General features: G+C 37.6%; 1 long non-coding RNA gene across 1 annotated transcript; it reads left to right on the top strand.

Annotated features, from left to right (window-relative positions):
• Positions 1–4,472: 4,472 nt before the first annotated feature.
• On the top strand, positions 4,473–14,207 carry LOC128643779 (uncharacterized). The gene is made up of 2 exons (XR_008399882.1): positions 4,473–5,415; positions 13,826–14,207. It is a non-coding gene; the product is annotated as an uncharacterized LOC128643779 (long non-coding RNA).
• Positions 14,208–21,002: the final 6,795 nt, after the last annotated feature.

Raw genomic sequence — 21,002 nt, forward strand, 5'->3', positions numbered from 1 at the left:
GAGATAAATTTATGGCTATGTAGGTTTTGTATTATAGTGAGGTTTTGAGGGGGTTTGAGACCGGTAGTATGTTGAGAGCTGATTTCATTTCTGATGGAGTCTATTTTGTTATTAAAATAGCTGGCAAAATCTTGAGCTGAGAGAGAAGTTGTAGTAGGATGTGGGGGTGGGCAGAGAAGAGTATTGCACGTGGAGAACAGACGTTTTGGTTTTGAAGAAAGAGAAGAAAGTCATCTGAACTCTGAGATTTTCTCCAGTGTCGCTCAGCAGTACGGGAACATCTGCATAGGTACCGTGTCAGAGGAGCATGCCAGGGCTGAGGATGAGTGTATGATTTCCGAGCTATGGTAGGTGGGGCCAGATTGTCAAGGGCTGATGTAAGGGTGGAGTTATAGTGGCAAATAGATTCATCAGGGCAGGAAAAAGAGGGGATGGAAAAGAGGAGAGGTTTGAGAGAGCTAGCAAGCTATTTCTGATCTAATGACTTGATGCTTCTGTGAAGTTTGGTGTAAGGGGTAGAAGGAGGGAGAGTTGTAGGGAGAGATGTGATGTTACAAGTGAGGAGATGATGGTCCGAAAGAGGAAAAGGGGAGTTTGTAAAGTTTGTGTAACTTTAAAGGGACAGTCTACACCAGAATTTTTATTGTTGTAAAAGATAGATAATCCCTTTATTACCCATTTCCCAGTTTTGCACAACCAACACAGTTATAATAATATACTTTTAACCTCTGTGATTATCTTGTATCTAAGACTCTGCAAACTGCCCCTTTATTTCAGTTCTTTTGACAGACTTGCAGTCTAGCCAATCAGTGCCTGCTCCCAGATAACTTCTCGTGCACGAGCACAGTGTTATCTATATGAAATACGTGAACTAACACCCTCTAGTGGTGAAAAACTGTTAAAATGCATTCTGAAAGAGGTGGGCTTCAAGGTCTAAGAAATTAGCATATGAACCTCCTAGGTCAACTAAGAATACCAAGAGAACAAAGCAAAATTGGTGATAAAAGTAAATTGGAAAACTGTTTAAAATTACATGCTCTATCTGAATAATGAAAGTTTATTTTGGCCTAGACTGTCCCTTTAAACTGTGTAAAATTCCTGCAAACAATGTAACTTTTCTGCTTTCTATTGTGAAAAATAATCCTAAATGCGATGTACAGCTGTTAAAAAGGTTGTAACATCACTGAAAGCACACTGCTTCTGTCAAAGAATGCAACAGCACACACATTCCAAAATGTCTCTCTCCCCTCTCTCTCTCCTCTCTCTCTCTCCCCTCTCTCTCTCTATCTCCCCCTCTGTCTCTCTCCCCTCTCTCTCTCCCCTCTCTCTCTCTCCCCACCTCTCCCCTCTCTCTCTCCCCCCTCTCTCTTTCTCTCCCCACATCTCCTCTCTCTCTCTCTCTCTCTCTCTCTCCCTCTCCCTTTTGACCACCCCTCTGTCTCTCTCTCTCCCCCTCTCTCTCCCCCTCTCTCTATCTCCCCCTCTCTCTTTCTCTCTCCCCTCTCTCTCTCCCCCTCTTTCTCTCCCCTCTCTCTCTCTCCACATCTCCCCTCTTTCTCTCTCCCCTCTCTCTCTCTCCCTCTCCATCTCCCCTCTCTCTCCCCCTCTCTCTATTTCTCCCCTCTTGATCTCTCTCCCCTCTTTTGAGCTGTTTGAGCTCTCTCCACGGCCTTTCCCGGACCCGCCCCGGCCACGCCCCTTCACAGACCTTCGTGATAGGCCCCGCCCCTTCACGGACCTCCACGCTAGACCAAGCCCCCTTCATGCTATGCCATGCCCCCTTCATGCTCAGTGACGCCCCTCACGCACGCTCGGCCACACCCACTTCATCTTGTGGCATTCGGCAGATCAAGTAGGGAATCTAAGGCCAGGTGTGTTTGTCATCGTGCTGTCTCTACTGCGCATGACAGCTTCGGACAAACACACTTGGCCTTTTATAGTAGGATAGTGTGCATAAACTAGTAATTTCCAAACTAAATCAAAAGACACAGTAAAGTTTTTATTGAAATAAGAATTTTGATTGAAAATAAAATAAATCTGAAGGAAAAAAAGCTACAATTATGGATTGGATATTCAAACCATCAAATCCCTATATTAAAAATAAATTCATAATGTTCAATGAACTTCCACTGTCTAATATCCATGTTGCTAGATTTACTAAGAAGTCAAAGAAAAAAATGCCTACAATGTCACCTATGGAGCTGATTAAAGGGACAGTCAAGTCAAAATTAAACTTTCATGATACAAATAGCTCACAAATACAACTTTACAATTCTCTTCCATTATCTAAATGTGCACATTTGTTTTATCTTCCCTACAGATTTCTTAAGGGATATAAGCCATTTTGGGCCAGATTACAAGTGGAGCGCAAATGTTTCCGCACAAGTGATAAGGGGATTATCATGGGTGTTTGCGTTCATTGGACTTACTGCTCATATTACAAGTTGAAAGTAAACGCAATCGATTGAGCGCAATCGTGTTTTATGCTAGAATGATTACTGCGACTTCAGATCTCTGGTTAACTGTTACATGAGTAATAGCTGAAGCTTTTTTTGCAAGTATATTAAGATTTGTATTGGTTAAACTTGATGGACTTCTGTTTTTTTTTCAACCTAATCTACTATGTTACTATGAGTCAAAAAAGTCACAAAACACATCAAAAATACATTATTGTAAATTCGTCTTTTTGTGCTCGTCGGGTTAGCACACAAGCAAAAACATTTTATTTTCAACTCTAATATGAGCGCAACGCGCAACAAGTGCAAAAAGTTTAACTTCTAGCGCAGTTAACGCTCGAGCAGGAGTGTTAATTAGCGCTCCACTTGTAATCTGGCCCTTTATCAAGTATTAACTCCTAGTAAGCATGCTCCAAATGATAGGATACGTGTATATGCATTTTGTGATTGGTTGAAGACTGTCACATGATGTATTAGGAAATTAAATGTAGCTAACTTTGACATTTCAGGGGAAAAAAACTACTATTCATTTGAAATTCAAACTAAGTGGTTGTGCATTGTCTCTTTATTATGCATTTATTGATAATGCAATTATGCTGTGTTTAGTGGTCTTTTAACTAATTCAAAACTATTGAATCTAATTAATCTAATGATCCTTGGGATAACATTGTTACTGGAGAGCTTTATCTTCCCTACAGATTTCTTAAGCTTATTTTTTATTACAGTGGTGTTAATTCAATGTGAAACAACTCAGATAATTAGGGAGATGAAATACAAGCCCAGAAAAGTTTAAATGAAACCAAACCTCTACAAACATAATGCAACCTATTTTACATAGAAACCCATGTAAACTCGGTATGGGTTAACTACACACTGCTGCCCAGCGCTATTTCTACCTATGAAAAGATGGAATAACGGCAGGGAAAACATTATAGCCATGTGGACTACATTTTAAACCATATTAGGGGTAGGTTTATTAAGACGAGAATTTTCTTGTCTCAGCATTTCACACAGTAACCAACACATTGCCAAGTCTAGACGTGATCATTCCTGCTTGTCTTTTTAAAGCTGCAAGTTTATGTTTCAAGCCAAAGAGAGGCACAGAGTAATTGCATAGTCCTTCCCTTCTGTAAAGAGCAAATGCCTAGGCCAACTGGATGGGAAATCTGACCCCTGACAAATATAAAGACATTAGCTTGAATCTTTATTTTGTATATTACGCTTCAGCCGTGATTAGTATCCCCTTTCTCTATCTCCAATCACTCAATTCTAGCCCTTGTTTGGTTAACTGTGTCTGGGAATAGATCTGGCTAGCTGTTTGGATAGTTTTTGCATTATAAAGGGGACAAATTCTGTGTCTTAAGAAGAGAGTTCAGACTTGCTGTAATGTTGTAAGCATTAATCTGTGTATGTAACTTGTATGTATGTTTGTCTGTAGATGATGTGCTACACATAAATATATTGTTATGCATAGACACAATACATCATTTGTTTATGTATAATATTGATTGACAATTGATACACAGTTTTTGTTTTCTTATTTGTTACAATGATTATTACCAAAATCCTGAATCAATTATGTTATAAACAAATCCCAATAGCACTATTGTTTTCATTAGGTTCTCAGTACCATTATTATTATTAAAATATTTTAGTATTGCATAATAAATTTATTTGTGTATTTAGGATTTAACTATTTGAATGAATGATGAAGAAAACCATTGTATATGTATGTATATATATATATATATATATATATTTATTTATATATTATTTTATATACAGTATATATATATGTGTGTGTGTGTTTGTTTTTTTCTTTGGTGTTATTAATATTAATACTTTATATTTATGGAAAATTCACATTTTGCTAGCATTATTTTGTAATTTTTTTATTCAGAGTTGTTTGTTAGTTACATATAAAATATGCACTGTAACTCTTAAATACACCTGTATATTTAAATATTTTATAAATTATTATCTTTATTTGTAAAACCCCAACAGATTCAGCAGCAGGCTGAAATTATAGAGTTTACAGTCAAAGTAGTATTTGTTGAAGACAAAATTTGTAAATACATTTGGAGTTTGTTTTCAAAATGATATTGATACTTTCTGCAAAACTATTTTGATGAATGTCGTACAACCATTTAAATTCTAAGGCACTGTCACTTCTCATTTTGCTTGATGACAGCATTACCTTCAACATATCTGAAATGTTCCTCTCATCTTTCCACATTCATCATCTAAACATATTCCTTCATTCCTTTCACATTAGTGCTTATAAATATATATGCTGTTGTACCTTACGTACACTTTGTGGCTTAAAAAATAATTTTGTTCATATTTTAAATAGCATTAGTTTGCAAGTTGAGTGACTCCAGTTTATTGGGGTTGTATGTCTGGCATATGAAAAAAGGGAAGGAGAACAAATATTCACATGATTTTATTTTTTAAAGTATGAACATTTAGTTTTGATTATCATATAATCTATTTATGCCACTGCACAAAGTAAAGTGATATAGATGTGGCTTTATACTTAACCCCTTTTCTGCCAGAGACACAAGCTACAAAGTATTGGATCCCTTTTTTGGCAACCGAGGGATTAAGGGTAAATATAAATGATGGACAACTGGTAGATTTTGGAGGCATCCGTTGTCACCCACTCTTTCTTTTTCTGGAAGAAGACAGTATGCCCCCTTTTTACCACAACCTACATGTTTCTCCAGGAGCCTGGAAGTCACAGCACATTTTTACTTCTGGCTTAAAAGGTTCTTGCATTGTTCTTTGCAGAGCTACAAAGTGAGACAGAGACTCAATAGAACTCTGATCAGCGCTGTTGCACTGCACTCGCTCTCTTCAGCTGCCACCTGCCCATGATGACAGCATCACTAGTGGCATGTTTGGCCAGGGAGGATGGGTACCTTTTGGCTCGGTAGACACAAACAAACCAGTGGCCCAGGTATAGCAACCACCTTTAAAATTGTATATTTGATATTTTAATAAGCAGGAGTTGCAAAACTCATACACATAGGAAATTATAAAGCAACTAGCATTCTAGTAGACACTATACCTTTTAAAACGTATAGATATAAACAAAAACAAATATTCAAAACCACACACAGCCATATATTACTTTTTAGAATAAACTAAGTAAATCCAAAACCAAATTGTAGTACTCACACATCACAATGTAGATGACAACAGAACAAGACCCAAACCAGATCTATGATCTCTACAGAACTATGCTCCCTATACGAGTCTGCTAATGTAAAACACATTATAGCAGACCAGCCCTAGACAAGATACATGCCCTCCTGTCCCATATGTCACATATATAGCCTCCAGAGAAGATATATAGCTTCTGTAATCAAACTTGCTTCATTCTCTTGGTATTCTTGAAGAGAAAAACTAGATAGGTCGATAGATTGTGATCAATGCTTTATTTAATTATCCTGGAAGCCTTTTTTTATTATTTTTAACAACAGCTGGTGATAGGTGGCTGCAAATAAATGTATCTTGTGATTGGCTACTCTACATTAATGGCATTAAAAGTCATTTTTAAATTATATTTAAAAAGCATGGGTCAAGCATGATCCATTAGAAAAATGCATCTAATGATTTTCACTAAAAAAAAAAAATGAATTGCATAAAATGTGTACAGGGGGTTAAAAAATGTTAAACAGATACACAATCTAGTGGTAGCTGAAAACAAAATGCAGCTATATTAGTGTCAGTAGATTTGGAAATATTTAAATTATATTGATACTCTTTGCAAAGTCTACCTGTGTCATAGAAGCTTTTAAATTTGGAGTCATTGACCCTTCTCCTGTTGCCTGATGACAGTATTCCCTTCAACAAGTAGTCCCTTGACATTCTATCTTATTCTCCATTCATCATCTTTAGACTGTAAACATGTTTCTCAATTTCTGTTTCAATAATGTTTAAATTTATCTCTTGTTGAAACCTTCTGCACAGGGCTTAAGAAAATATTTTAGTTGAGAATATTGGGAATAATTTATACTGTGACTTCACAGTTTATCCTATCTGAATGTCTGGCATATAGAAACATGAATTCTCATTAAGGAAAAAAAGACAGCCAGCAAAATACATGTGATACAAATTAGTATTTTAGTTAATTGTTATTTGATTGTGCAAAAGCAGAATATGAATATTGCATGGTCCCTTTTCATTTCCATGTATGCAAATTCATAAAGTAAGGTGGTATATAGATGTGGGCCTTATACTTAAAGTAGTTAAAGTAACAGTAAACTCATAATTAAACTTTCATGATTTATATATAGAATGCAATTTTAAACAACTTTCTAATGTATCTCTATTTACTAATTGAGCAGAGAGAGAAGGGCGCCTCCTAGTGTAGCCAATTTTTTTATAAAAGAAATAATGCAAGTGCAAACATACTCACAGTATGGAAAGGCAGAGGTAGTGCCTAGGTGAACGATCTGGGAACTTCACAGTGTCCCAGCAGACTGCGCACTGAACTGAGGGCTGCTCCTCCCAAACGCAGAAGATGTATCTGTAGTCTGTAAATTTTGAGAGAAAACAAGAGGGCGACCCCTAGTGCAGATCAATTGTGGACGAGTGGTGAATATCTGCTTATGCTTACGAATGGATACTCACAGAGGGTATACTCTGTGAGTATCCATTCGTAAGCATAAGCAGATATTCACCACTCGTCCACAATTGATCTGCACTAGGGGTCGCCCTCTTGTTCTCTCTATTTACTAATTGACTTAGTTCACATTGGTATCTTTTTTTTTAAGCATACCTAGGTATGCTGACGAACAGAAATGGATCACTGGGAGCTAGCTGCTACCAGTAGTGCATTACTGCTCCTTCAACAAAGGATACCAACAAAGGGCTAGATTACGAGTGGTGTGCTAACTGATACGGGTGAATGATCTTGCATTTTTTTTAGCTTTTTGTACGCAACGGAAATAGCATGCGTTTTACTAGCTGAAAGTAAACGCGTTCCCTTGAGTAAAATTGAATTTAACGCACTTCGGGATATTGCGACTTTAGAGCGCTGGTTAACTGTTTACACAAGACTAAAAAGTTGCACAGAAAACAACAAAAATACATTTAAAAGTAGAGTTACACTCACAATAAACACGATCTAATAAAGAAAATTGCATGAATAAGTTATATGGGCTTAGTGATATTAGGTCTCAAATGTAATGTGGAAAAAACAGGCTGCAAAGGACTTTAACATAGAGATACATACATACACATGTCCAAGTATGTATATGTTTGTATGTATATATATATGTATATATATATATATATATATATATAGAGAGAGAGAGAGAGAGAGAGAGAGAGAGAGTGTGAGAGAGAAGAGAGAGAGAGATACATACATACACATGTCCAAGTATGTATATGTTTGTATATATATATATATATATATATATAGAGAGAGAGAGAGAGAGAGAGAGAGAGTGAGAGAGAAGAGAGAGAGATACATACATACACATGTCTAAGTATGTATATGTTTGTATATATATATATATATATATATATATATATATATATAGAGAGAGAGAGAGAGAGAGAGAGATACATACATACACATGTCTAAGTATGTATATGTTTGTTTGTATGTATATATATATATATATATATAGAGAGAGAGAGAGAGAGAGCGAGAGAGAGAGAGAGAACAGTCAGGGTGGATTTGCACTCACATCTCAAAAGAAACAGCAACTGCCAGGAAAAATAAATTGTATCCAATATAGTTAAGATCCGCACTCACTGGACTTGTGTCAGTTGTGATATTTATTATAGTGACGTTTCTGAGCAACAATGCCCCTTCTTCAAACTAGTCTGAAGAAGGGGCATATATATTGCTCAGAAACATCACTATAATAAATATCACAACTGACACAAGTCCAGTGAGTGTGGATCTTTACTATATTATATATATATATATACACATTCCCTATGTATCTGCACTCCCACTTCCTCTAGGATAACAACCAGGGTCCCCAGTCAAAAATTAATCCAAGTAGTTAAAGCACAGACTGCACTCACTGGATTTTAGTGAAAAATTCTTACACAGGCTATGTTGTATTAAATTTAAGATTTTTTTCACTAAAATCCAGTGAGTGCAGTCCGTGCTTTAACTACATATATATATGTGTGTGTGTCTGTTTGTCTTTGTGTCTATGTGTGTGTATATACACATATAAACACAAAAATATATATGTATACATATATAGACATAAATATATATAAGTGCATTGGTGCCCTTTTCAGTCAAGTAACTGAAAACATGAAAAATTATATTTATGCAACATTAATTTTTAATGAGGTGTTTAACTATGCATATACTGAAAACATTTCACATTCCATTCCAATGTTCTTCACATAGGGGAATATGTTGTAAGTATTTATAAATACATTTTCCTACATATATATAGTGATGTCGCAAACCTAAAATTTTCTGCAAATTTCGCGAACGGGCGAACCGGGCGAACCGCCATTGACTTCAATAGGCAGGTGAATTTTAAAACCCTCAGGGACGCTTTCTGGCCACAAAAGTGATGGAAAAGTTGTTTCAAGGGGACTAACACCTGGACTGTGGCATGCCGGAGGGGATCCATGGCAAAACTCCCATGGAAAATTACATAGTTGATGCAGAGTCTGTTTTTAAGCCATAAAGGGCATAAATCACCTAAAATTCCTAAATTGTTTGGAATAACTTGCTTTAAAACATCAGGTATGATGTTGTATCGTTCAGGTAGTGTGGTGGCACTATTGGCAAGTGGTCCTGGCACACACGCTGGCAGGCAGGCAACTGCTATTAGATTACACTAGCAGACTGATGTTTCACAGTCAAAAAAGTTTTTTTTAAAAAAATTTACACTACTGTTACAACAGATATGAGTGGTGGCACTAGTTGGCAAGTGGGCCTGGCACACACGCTGACAGGCAGGCAAATGCTATTAGATTACACTAGCAGACTGATGTTTCACAGTCAAAAAAGTTTTTTTTTTAAAATTTACACTACTGTTACAACAGATATGAGTGGTGGCACTAGTTGGCAAATGGGCCTGGCACACACGCTGGCAGGCAGGCAACTGCAATTAGATTATATTAGCAGACTGATGTTTCACAGTCAAAAAAGTTTTTTTTTTTAAATTTACACTACTGTTACAACAGATATGAGTGGTGGCACTAGTTGGCAAGTGGGCCTTGCACACATGCTGGCAGGCAAGCAACTGCAATTAGATTATATTAGCAGACTGATGTTTCACAGTCAAAAAAGTTTTTTTTTTTTAAATTTACACTACTGTTACAACAGATATGAGTGGTGGCACTAGTTGGCAAGTGGGCCTGGCACACACGCTGGCAGGCAGGCAACGCAAATTAGATTACACTAGCAGACTGATGTTTCACAGTCAAAAAAGTTTTTTTTTACAAAATTTACACTACTGTTACAACAGATATGAGTGGTGGCACTTAGCAAGTGGGCCTGGCACACACGCTGGCAGACAGGCAACTGCAATTAGATTACACTAGCAGACTGATGTTTCACAGTCAAAAATGTTTTTTTTTAAAAAATATACACTACTGTTACAACAGATATGAGTGGTGGCACTAGTTGGCAAGTGGGCCTGGCACACGCTGGCAGGCAGGCAACTGCTTATAGATTACACTAGCAGACTGATGTTTCACAGTCAAAAAAGTGTTTTTTTTACAAAATTTACACTACTGTTACAACAGATATCAGTGGTGGCACAGAGCAATTAATCACAGTATATGCTGTGGGCCTGACACACAGGCCTGATGGAAAATGAAATTAGATTACACTAGCAAACTGATGTAATTTTTTTTTTTTTTTTAATTTACACTAATGTTACACCAGATATCAGTGGTGGCACAGAGCAATTAATCACAGTATATGCTGTGGGCCTGACACACAGGCCTGATGGAAAATGAAATTAGATTAAACTAGCAAACTGATGTAAAAGTTTTTTGTTTTTTTTAATTTACACTAATGTTACACCAGATATCAGTGGTGGCACAGAGCAATTAATCACAGTATATGCTGTGGGCCTGACACACAGGCCTGATGGAAAATGAAATTAGATTACACTAGGAAACTGATGTAAAAGTTTTTTTTTTTTTAAATTTACACTAATGTTACACCAGATATCAGTGGTGGCACAGAGCAATTAATCACAGTATATGCTGTGGGCCTGACACACAGGCCTGATGGAAAATGAAATTAGATTACACTAGCAAACTGATGTAAAAGTTTTTTTTTTTAAATTTACACTAATGTTACACCAGATATGAGTGGTGGCAGTGAGCAAGTAGGCACAGTATATGCTGTGAGCCTCACACACAGCTACAGGCAGGCAAATGCAATTAGATTTAAAAAAAAAAAAAAAAACGACTGAAGTTCTAGCCCTAAAAAGGGCTTTTTGGGGTGCTGTCCTTACAGCAGAGATCAGATGAGTCCTTCAGGACTGTAGTGGACACTGAATACACTAGCCTAGCTATCAATTTCCCTATAAAATCAGCAGCAGAAGCACTATCACTCCTCTCACTAAGAATACAGGATCATAATGAATCTAAAATGGCTGCTGCCCAGGAGCTGGGAGGGTCTGGGAGGGAGTGTCTGCTGCTGATTGGCTTAAATGTGTCTGCAGACTGTGAGATACAGGGTCAAAGTTTACTCAATGATGACGAATAGGGGGCGGATCGAACATCGCATATGTTCTCCCGCCGCTGCGAACGCGAACAAGCTAAGATCGCCGGGAACTGTTCTCCGGCGAACTGTTCGCGACATCACTACATATATATATATACTGTATATCTGTATATATCTATACCTATATTAAATTTATATATATATATATATATATATATATATTAAAAATAACAAGAGTATTGCATTGAGCAATGATACTATTTTATTGGACCAACTATACATTTATAATGTGGTATACATGATACATTGTACTGCATGTGAAGTGGGATGCTATATTGGAGAAACAAGTCAAAAACTGCACCTTCGGGTGAACTTACACAGACACTCAATCAAAAATCACTGTGAAACAAAATACTGTACCCCTGTTGATCACCATTTCACCCAACCTGACCACTCCATCCAAAACCTCAAAATTCTCAGTGGCAACTTCAAAAACACCATGGAAAGAAAAACCTTTGAAATGAAAATGATAATGCACTTCAACTCTTCAACTCTGGACTAAATGCGGACTCTGGGCAACAAACATTCTGTTGTTGACTGTCCCTTTAATTCAAAGAATTAAGGGTGTATATCAGTCATGGGCACATGGTGGATCTCAGATGCTTCCCTTGCAACCCTATCTTAAAGGCACAGTCTACACTAGAATTTTTATTGTTTAAAAAGATAGCTAATCCCTTTATTATCTATTCCCCAGTTTTGCATAACTAACACTGTTACATTAATATACTTTTTACATCAGTGATTACCTCGTTTCTAAGACTCTGCCAATTGCCCCTTTATTTCAGTTCTTTTGACAGACTTGCATTTCAGTCAATCAGTACTGGCAACTAGGTAACTCCACGTGCGTGAGCACAGTATTATATATATGACACACATGAACTAATGCCCTCTAGTGGTGAAAAACTGTCAAAATGCATTCAGAGAAGAGGAGGCCTTAAAGGTATAAGAAATTAGCATATGAGCCTACCTAGGTTTAGCTTTCAACTAAGAATACCAAGAGAAAAAGCAAAATTGATGATAAAAGTAAATTGGAAAGTTGTTTAAAATGGCACGCCCTATCTGAATAATGAAAGTTTATTTTGGACTAGACTGTCCCTTTAATTTCTTTAGTAAAACAGTATGTCCTTTTCTCCCTCTACAACAAGTTTTTTTATCCTACCCAACAGAACACTTTCTTTACCCTTCATTGCATTTTCTCTCTCATTCACACACATATTTGTACATTGAAGCTGTTAAACCGACACTCAAGTCAAAATTAAACTTTCATGATTCAGATAATGGCCTCTATTTATCAAAGGTCTTGCGGACCTGATCCGACAGTGCGGATGAAGTCCGCAAGACCTCGCTAAATGCGGAGAGCAATACGCTCTCCGCATTTAACATTGCACCAGCAGCTCACAAGAGCTGCTGGTGCAACGCCCCCCCCCCTGCAGACTCGCGGCCAATCGGCTAACAGCAGGGGGTGTCAATTAACCCGATCGTACTCGATCGGGTTGATTTCCGGCGATTCCTGTCCGCCTGCTCAGATCATAACTTGTGTTTCTGGCGAGTCTGAAGACTCATCAGAAACACGACCCTTCAAGCTCCGTACGGAGCTTGATAAATATGGGCCAGAGCATGCAATTTAAACAACTTTTCAATTTACTTCCATTAACAAAATGTGCACAGTCTTTTTATATTTACACTTTTGGAAACACCAGCTTCTACTGAGCATGTGCAAGAATTCACAGAATACAGTATACGTATATGCATTTATGATTAGCTGATGGCTGTCACATGATACAGGAGGAATGTGAGGAATGTGAATATATATAACTTTGAAATTTGTCAGAAAAAAATCTACTACTCATTTGAATTTCAGAGCAAGGGCTATTGTATTGTCCTTTTATCATTCATTTGTTGACTATGCAGATCTACTGTAGTTACTGGTAATTTAAAGAGACATTTAACTTAATACTTTAATTCCATATTAAGGGCAAGATTTCAGGTGGAGCACAATTGGACAAATAATTTCAGTAGGGAGAATAATATATTTTCAACTCCCTGCAAAGCCTAAGTAAAGATACTACTTTAAAGAGACACATTACGGAGAAAAAAATGACACGTCATGAATGGTTTAATGGTGACAATGTAAGAATATGTTAATGACAAGAAAGAATGCTGAGCATTTAAAGTAACGACACAAAGTTATTGTTATTATAGGGTTGGATAGCATTCCAGAACAATAGAACAATTGTTATTGTATCCAGCAAAGCTGTTCTGTGCTATTGTAATAGACTGAAACATTCTTGGATTAGTGGTTTTTGTCTGATGGCCAAACATCAGCATTTCAAGCTTGGATGACATAAAATTATATAATACAGCCATTGTTATGGACAGGGAGCCAACCAAAATAGTTTTTGGTTATCTTTCTAGCATGGAATGAGGAGACCGTGTTAAATGGATTACAAAAGAACTTCTAGGGATGTTCGGATTGTTCGAGGAAATATACTGGCTGCTTTACAGGATATTTTCCTTCTCAAAACGATGGTCACATCCAAATCTAGACATATTGGAATGAAAAATTATATATGTAGTCATAGTAGATTTATCTAAAAAATAATAATATTTTTTTTAAATTTCTTTCTTATAGGTATCTAAATGAAATCCAGATTTCAAGAGAAGTAAGAACTTTGTGGATCAAACAACACACTAGAAGATTTTTTTTGCTTCATGCCTTTGAAATATGCCAGGATCATAATTGTATTCAAAACATTTCCGTCATCCACATGAAAAAAATATTTTCTGATTGAAACTAAATAGCAGTTGTGTATCTCCTACCAAGTAATCTGATAGGTTCTTCCTACTATTGCTAGTTTGGTGAAAGGTCCGTCCTGTTGATTCTTTTTGACTAACAAGTACAATGAGTATTTGTGGGAGGTACACAAGAGATATGGCTGTATTTTAGTTGATTTACACTTAAACAGTTATCAATTTACATTTTTAGGCACAAATATACTGATCTTTCAGGATGATGGAATTTGTTTTTATTAAAACATCATTTTAAATTTTGGTTTAAATTAGTGTTTGGCTTTAAAGGGCAACAAAATTTTTAAAACTCTTAACTTAATGATCACACCAACATTATCTTTTAGTCCACGCCAAACACAAAATGTTAGTTTGTTCAAAATATTTGTCTTGATTACAAGATCCCTAGACCATCTATACATTTTTATATGTTGCTGCACACATAAGTGGCTACAGGACTAGGGGTCTGGTCTGATATGGGCACGGGGCTGAGAAAGGGGGAAATGGATCCCAGTTGAGGATCCTCTAGCTAATTTTTAGGTGTTAGGGAACTCTGTAACCCTCACCCATTGTAACCCCCCTAAAGGATGCACTGAAATACCAACCTTCTACGTAGGCCTGATACAATTGCTTTGCTGTCTGTGATTGGACACTCAGAGGGGTACTTATCAAGCCGTCTACTTTACCTGCCTTCGCCGGTCCAATGCGCCTGCCTAAGCTCGCCTCACATCGCCGCCGCGGACCTGAATACGTTCGCCTAAGTTATAAAAAAAAGCTGTCAAAAAGCTGCGCACCAAGTACGGGGCGATGAGCAGCGGACTGTGATAGTTATCACTCATCCGATCTCGCTGCTCTTCGGCTTTTTTACAGCTTTATTGATACCCCTGTCACTAAGCACTCACACTAACTACACTGTTCTACCCCCTATACCGGCGCCCCCGGAGCCCCCCGCAACTAAATAAAGTTAGTAACCCCTAAACCGCCGCTCCTAGACCCCACCGCAACTATAATAAACGTATTAACCCCTAAACTACCACTCCCGGTCCCCGCCGCCACCTACATTATACCTAGTAACCCCTATCCTGCCCCCCCCTATACCGCCGCCACCTAGAATAAATTTATTAACCCCTATCCTGCCGATCCCGGACCCCGCCGCAACTAAATAAATAGTTTAACCCCTAAACTGCCGCTCCCGGACCCCGTCGCAACCTATATTAAACTTATTAACCCCTATACTGCCCCCCTCTACACCGCCACCACTGTAATAAAATTATTAACCCCTATCCTGCCCCCCCCTACACCGCCGCAACTCTAATAAAATGATTAACCCCTAAACCTAAGTCTAACACTAACCCTAACACCCCCCTAACTTAAATATTAATTAAATACATCTAAATAAATTTAACTCTTATTAACTAAATGAATCCTATTTAAAACTAAATACTTACGTTTAAAATAAACCCTAATATAGCTACAATATAAATAATAATTATATTGTAGCTATCTTAGGATTTATATTTATTTTACAGGCAACTTTCAATTCATTTTAACTAGGTACAATAGCTATTAAATAGTTATTAACTATTAAATAGCTACCTAGCTAAAATAAAAAGAAATGTACCTGTAAAATAAAAACTAACCTAAGTTACAATTACATCTAACACTACACTATACTTTAATAAATTATTCCTATTTAAAACTAAATACTTACCTGTAAAATAAACCCTAAGATAGCTACAATATAATTAATAATTACATTGTAGCTATTTTAGGATTTTACTTTTTAATGTAGAATAGGGTAGGGAATTTTTTTATTTTGGGGGGCTTTGTTATTTTATTAGGGGGCTTAGATTAGGTGTAAGTAGCTTAAAATTGTTGTAATATTTTTTAAATGTTTGTAACTTATTTTTTTTATTTTTTGTAACTTAGCTTTTTTTATTTTTTGTACTTTAGTTAGTTTATTTAATTGTATTTAATTGTAGTTATTTGTAGGTAATTAATTTAATTAATTTAATGATAGTGTAGTGTTAGGTTTAATTGTAACTTAGGTTAGGATTTATTTTACAGGTAATTTTGTATTTCTTTTAGCTAGGTAGTTATTAAATAGTTAATAACTATTTAATAACTATTCTAACTAGCTAAAATAAATACAAAGTTACCTGTAAAATAAATATAAATCCTAAAATAGCTACAATGTAATTATTAATTATATTGTAGCTATCTTAGGGTTTATTTTACAGGTATTTAGTTTTAAATAGGAATAATTTATTAAAGTATAGTGTAGTGTTAGGTGTAATTGTAACTTAGGTTAGTTTTTATTTTAAAGGTAAATTTCTCTTTATTTTAGCTAGGTAGCTATTAAATAGTTAATAACTATTTAATAGCTATTGTACCTAGTTAAAATAAATATAAATCCTAAGATAGCTACAATATAATTATTATTTATATTGTAGCTATATTAGGGTTTATTTTAAAGGTAAGTATTTAGTTTTAAATAGGATTCATTTAGTTAATAAGAGTTACATTTATTTAGATGTATTTAATTAATATTTAAATTAGGGGGGTGTTAGGGTTAGTGTTAGACTTAGGTTTAGGGGTTAATAATTTTATTAGAGTTGCGGCGGTGTAGGGGGGGCAGGATAGGGGTTAATAATTTTATTACAGTGGCGGCGGTGTAGGGGGGGGCAGTATAGGGGTTAATAAGTTTAATATAGGTTGCGGCGGGGTCCGGGAGCGGCGGTTTAGGGGTTAAACTATTTATTTAGTTGCGGCGGGGTCCGGGATCGGCAGGATAGGGGTTAATAAATTTATTCTAGGTGGCGGCGGTATAGGGGGGCAGGATAGGGGTTACTAGGTATAATGTAGGTGGCGGTGGGGTCCGGGAGCGGCGGTTTAGGGGTTAATACATTTATAAGAGTTGCGGCGGGGTCTAGGAGCGGTGGTTTAGAGGTTACTAACTTTATTTAGTTGCGGGGGGCTCCGGGGGCGCCGGTATAGGGGGTTAACATGTTTATTATAGTTGCAGCGGGCTCCTGGAGCGGCGGTTTAGGGGGTAAACACTTTATTTAGTTGCGGCGGTGTAGGGGGGCAGATTAGGGGTGTTTAGACTCGGGGTACATGTTAGGGTGTTAGGTGTAGACATCTCCCATAGGAATCAATGGGATTTCTGGCAGCAGCGAACATGAACTTTCGCTATGGTCAGACTCCCATTGATTCCTATGGGATCCGCTGCCTCCAGGGCGGCGGTTTGAAAACCAGGTACGCTGTGCCGGAAAAGTGCCGAGCGTACCTGCTAGTTTTTTGATAACTAGCAAAAGTAGTCAGATTGTGCCGCACTTGTTTGCGGAACATCTGGAGTGACGTAAGAATCGATCTGTGTCGTACTGAGTCCGGCGGATCTAAGCTTACGTCACAAAATTCTACTTTTGCCGGGCAGCAGGGCTTGATAACTAAGGTGAATCAGCCTCGCCACAAATACGCTGCGGAATTCCAGCGTATTTGAGGTTGATGGCTTGATAACTATCCCCCTCAGTCACACCCACATCTGAACTCCACTTATAGGAACCATGCTCCTGTTTGGGACCTCTATTTCTACTAATATTGTATGCAAGCATAACTGATTTTATTTTCTGCTTCTTTTTTTCTTAGCCATTACATTTTATCAGGAACACTTCTGTTTAATCTAGTAGAACGGTCAGAAATGAAAATGATGCAACATAAAAAGGTACACAAAAGCGCAAACAGACAATGCTCAGATATGTTAGAGCACGTTATTATTGCATTGCTAAATACAATTATGGGTTCAATTTCCATCTTGGAAAGCATGTTTATCGGATGTTTATCAACTTATCATGTGTGTTTTTCAGCATCGGTGTGATCACAATGTAAATGATAACACAATGTTTGTGCTGGAAAAATATTGGTTGAAATATTGGAAAAGTCACCCGTACGATGCGCAGACAGCATCAACATCCGCAATTACAATCAATTTTTTTCGATATTTTTCAACAGGTTTTTGGAACCATTTTTTCACTTGAATTCAAAACTTAAAGGAAATTGATGAAGTGTAAAACTCTCCTTTTTTGACATGTTTGCAGATATCCCAAAAACAATTTGGAATAATTCCATTATGTTAGTGTAGAGCCCTTAATAGTATTAAGGGTAAAGGCCTGGCAGGGATGATAATATAGTTGGATGTGTGTTGTGTGTAAGTTGCAGCATTGTTGCATGTTGATGGGTTGTGAGTTACCTAGAGCTTAAAAATTCATGTTGCGGAAGTTACAGACTCTCTTTTGCTTTTTACTGGAAGAATTCAGCATTGCCCGCCCTCTGTCTCTAAGGCAGATAGCTTTTAATGAGGGTACGAGGGAACGGCTGCCTTAATGTTGCTAGAGCAGGCACGTTAGTGGGTAGGGTCAGTTAAGTCAGCCTTTTGTTATCCTGTGTATGTTAGTTTGATCTCCCCCTGACTTTAGTTGGTTTGAGCGGCTAACAAGATCCTGGCCCCTTAAGGGTTGGAATATCCTTAACTTTCTAGCAACCTGGGGTAGCATTCCTGCATAATTAGCACACTTGGGGTGGGTTAGGGCGATGGTCAGGCAGGTAGGCAAAGTAACTACATTAGGTGCAGGCCTAGGGTGCCTCTCTACCTCTTAGGTAGGCAAGTCAGGAGAGCTCCTTTACTCCCCATTCTACACTAATATTGGGTGGTGCTGTTGCAGCCCCCAATATTTTTGGCCGTTACCTCTTAATGCATGAGAAGTTAAGTACTCACTTGCCGCCATGATGTGAAAAGTTTAGTTGGTTCAATTTCTGATCGGTGACAAAAATGTAATAAATGCTCTTTTTCTTCATCTCAGTTGCTTGTGTGTAATTTAAGGGGATTGGGGGTAATAAAGTTTATTGTTGTTAACCACTACCTGACAATCCTGGACTAGGCATTTTATCCCTTATGTTGTGCATGTGCAATATACTCAGATGTCATTTAAGATGTGTCACGCTGCACCGCTCTAGCTGTTGCTAGGGGCGCGGCGTCTCCTTCCAGCTCGTTGTCAGGGGCTGTGTCGGGTCCGGATGCTGCTCTCTCTGATGCCGGTCCGGATTCCTGTGGCGGGAATCCTGCGCCTATGTAAGTTGCTCAGAACGATCTATCATTGCCCAAGTATAGGTGTTACTTTGTGTGCTCCTGGGTGTGATAGATCGTTATTGCTCTGATTTCCTTATTGTTGATGAACCCTGCCTGTCTGACTACTCTGTCTGTTAACCCCTAAATTGCTGGATTGATTTACTGCTGATGAACTCTGCTTGTCTGACCACTCTGTCTGTTAACCCCTTAATTGTTAGATTGATATACTGCTGCTGAACTCTGCTTGTCTGACCACTCTGCCTGTTAACCCCTAAATTGCTAGATTGATATACTGCTGTTGAACTCTGCTTGTCTGAACACTCTTCTTGATTAATCCCTATTGTTCTGGATTGCCTCTCTGTTGCCAAACCCTGCCTGCCTGACCATTCTAGTGGTTTCACCCTTTGACTGCTTTACCGTTGCCAAATCATGCCTGCCTGACCATTCTAGTGGTTTACCTTTGGACTGTTTTACCGTTGCCAAACCCTGCCTGCCTGACCCTTCTTGTGGTTTACCCCTGAACTGCCTTTCTCTGATTCCCTGCCTGTTGACGCCAAAGACTATCCTGCCTGTGGTGAGTGCCGCTTACCTCATCTTGCAAACATTCTCTGCTCTGGGATAGGGAGTTCTGTCTGATAGTGGAATATCCCATGAGCATTACAAGATGTATATACAAATATATGGTCTAGATTCATTAACCCCTTCACTACTGGGACTTCCAGAAAAAATGAAAAAATATCGGAGAATGTTTAGCATTTTTGCAATCACTCCATTTAAATAGAAATAGAGCCTTGTTTTTATTTTATTTACCTGTCAAAACTATAAATATTTTTAAGTAGACAACCTAAAGTATTGATCTAGGGATATTTCATGTCACCATTTCACCGCCAAATGCGATCAAATAAAAAAATCTATATTTTTTTCACAAACTTTGGGTTTCTCACTGAAATTATTTACATACTGTTTATGCCGGCCCATTTTTGGTGAACAACCTATGTTGTCCTTGCTGATTGGTGGATAAATTCATCCACCAATCAAAAACTGCTGTCCAGAGGTCTGAACCAAGAAAAAAGCTTAGATGCCTTATTTTTATATAAAGATGGCAAGAGAACGAATAAACATTGATAATAGGAGTAAATTAGAAAGTTGCTTAAAATTGCATGCTCTATCTGGATCACAAAAGAAATTTTTTGGGTTCAGTGTCCCTTTAAGGCTTTTTTTTCTGCAAGGTAGGATCCCCACTTACCCTCCAACATCCCTGATCCCTCCCAAACAGCTCTCTAACCCTCCCCCTCTAACTATTGTGGCCATCTTAGGTGCTGGCATCTGTTTTCCAGTACCTATAAATCCCCATTTTTTATGTCTTTTTTTTAAAAATGAAGTATAGTGGTCCCACCACCCCCTCCCACGATCGCCACTTAGTAACCCCCCACACCCATTTTTCTGTAATGTAGCTGCCCCATCCCTCCCTGTCCCTTTATTTTTACTTTCTGAAGTGTAGGGCCTACCTTGTTATGCCTTTTAACAAAGGATATACAGATAACAAAGTAAATGTAAAAATAGATGTAAATTGAGAAGTCTCTTAAAATTATGTGTTCTATCTGAATCATAAAAAATGTAATTTATGTCCATTAAAGGGGTATGAAACAGAGTTCTTTTCTTTTATGGTTCAGATTGAGCATGCAGTTTTAAACAACATTTCAATTGACTTCTATTATCAAATTTGCTTTGTTCTTGGTATCCGTTGTTAAAGGGGTAACAATGCACTGCTGGGAGCTAACTGTACACATCTGATAAGTCAATGACAAGAGTCAAATATGTGCCTACCTAGTTACCAAGAGAACAAAGCAAATTTGATAATAGAAGTGAATTGGAAAGTTGAAGAAAATTGCATGCT

The sequence above is a fragment of the Bombina bombina genome, chromosome 1 (assembly GCF_027579735.1).
Source record: "Bombina bombina isolate aBomBom1 chromosome 1, aBomBom1.pri, whole genome shotgun sequence".
Taxonomy (NCBI): domain Eukaryota; kingdom Metazoa; phylum Chordata; class Amphibia; order Anura; family Bombinatoridae; genus Bombina; species Bombina bombina.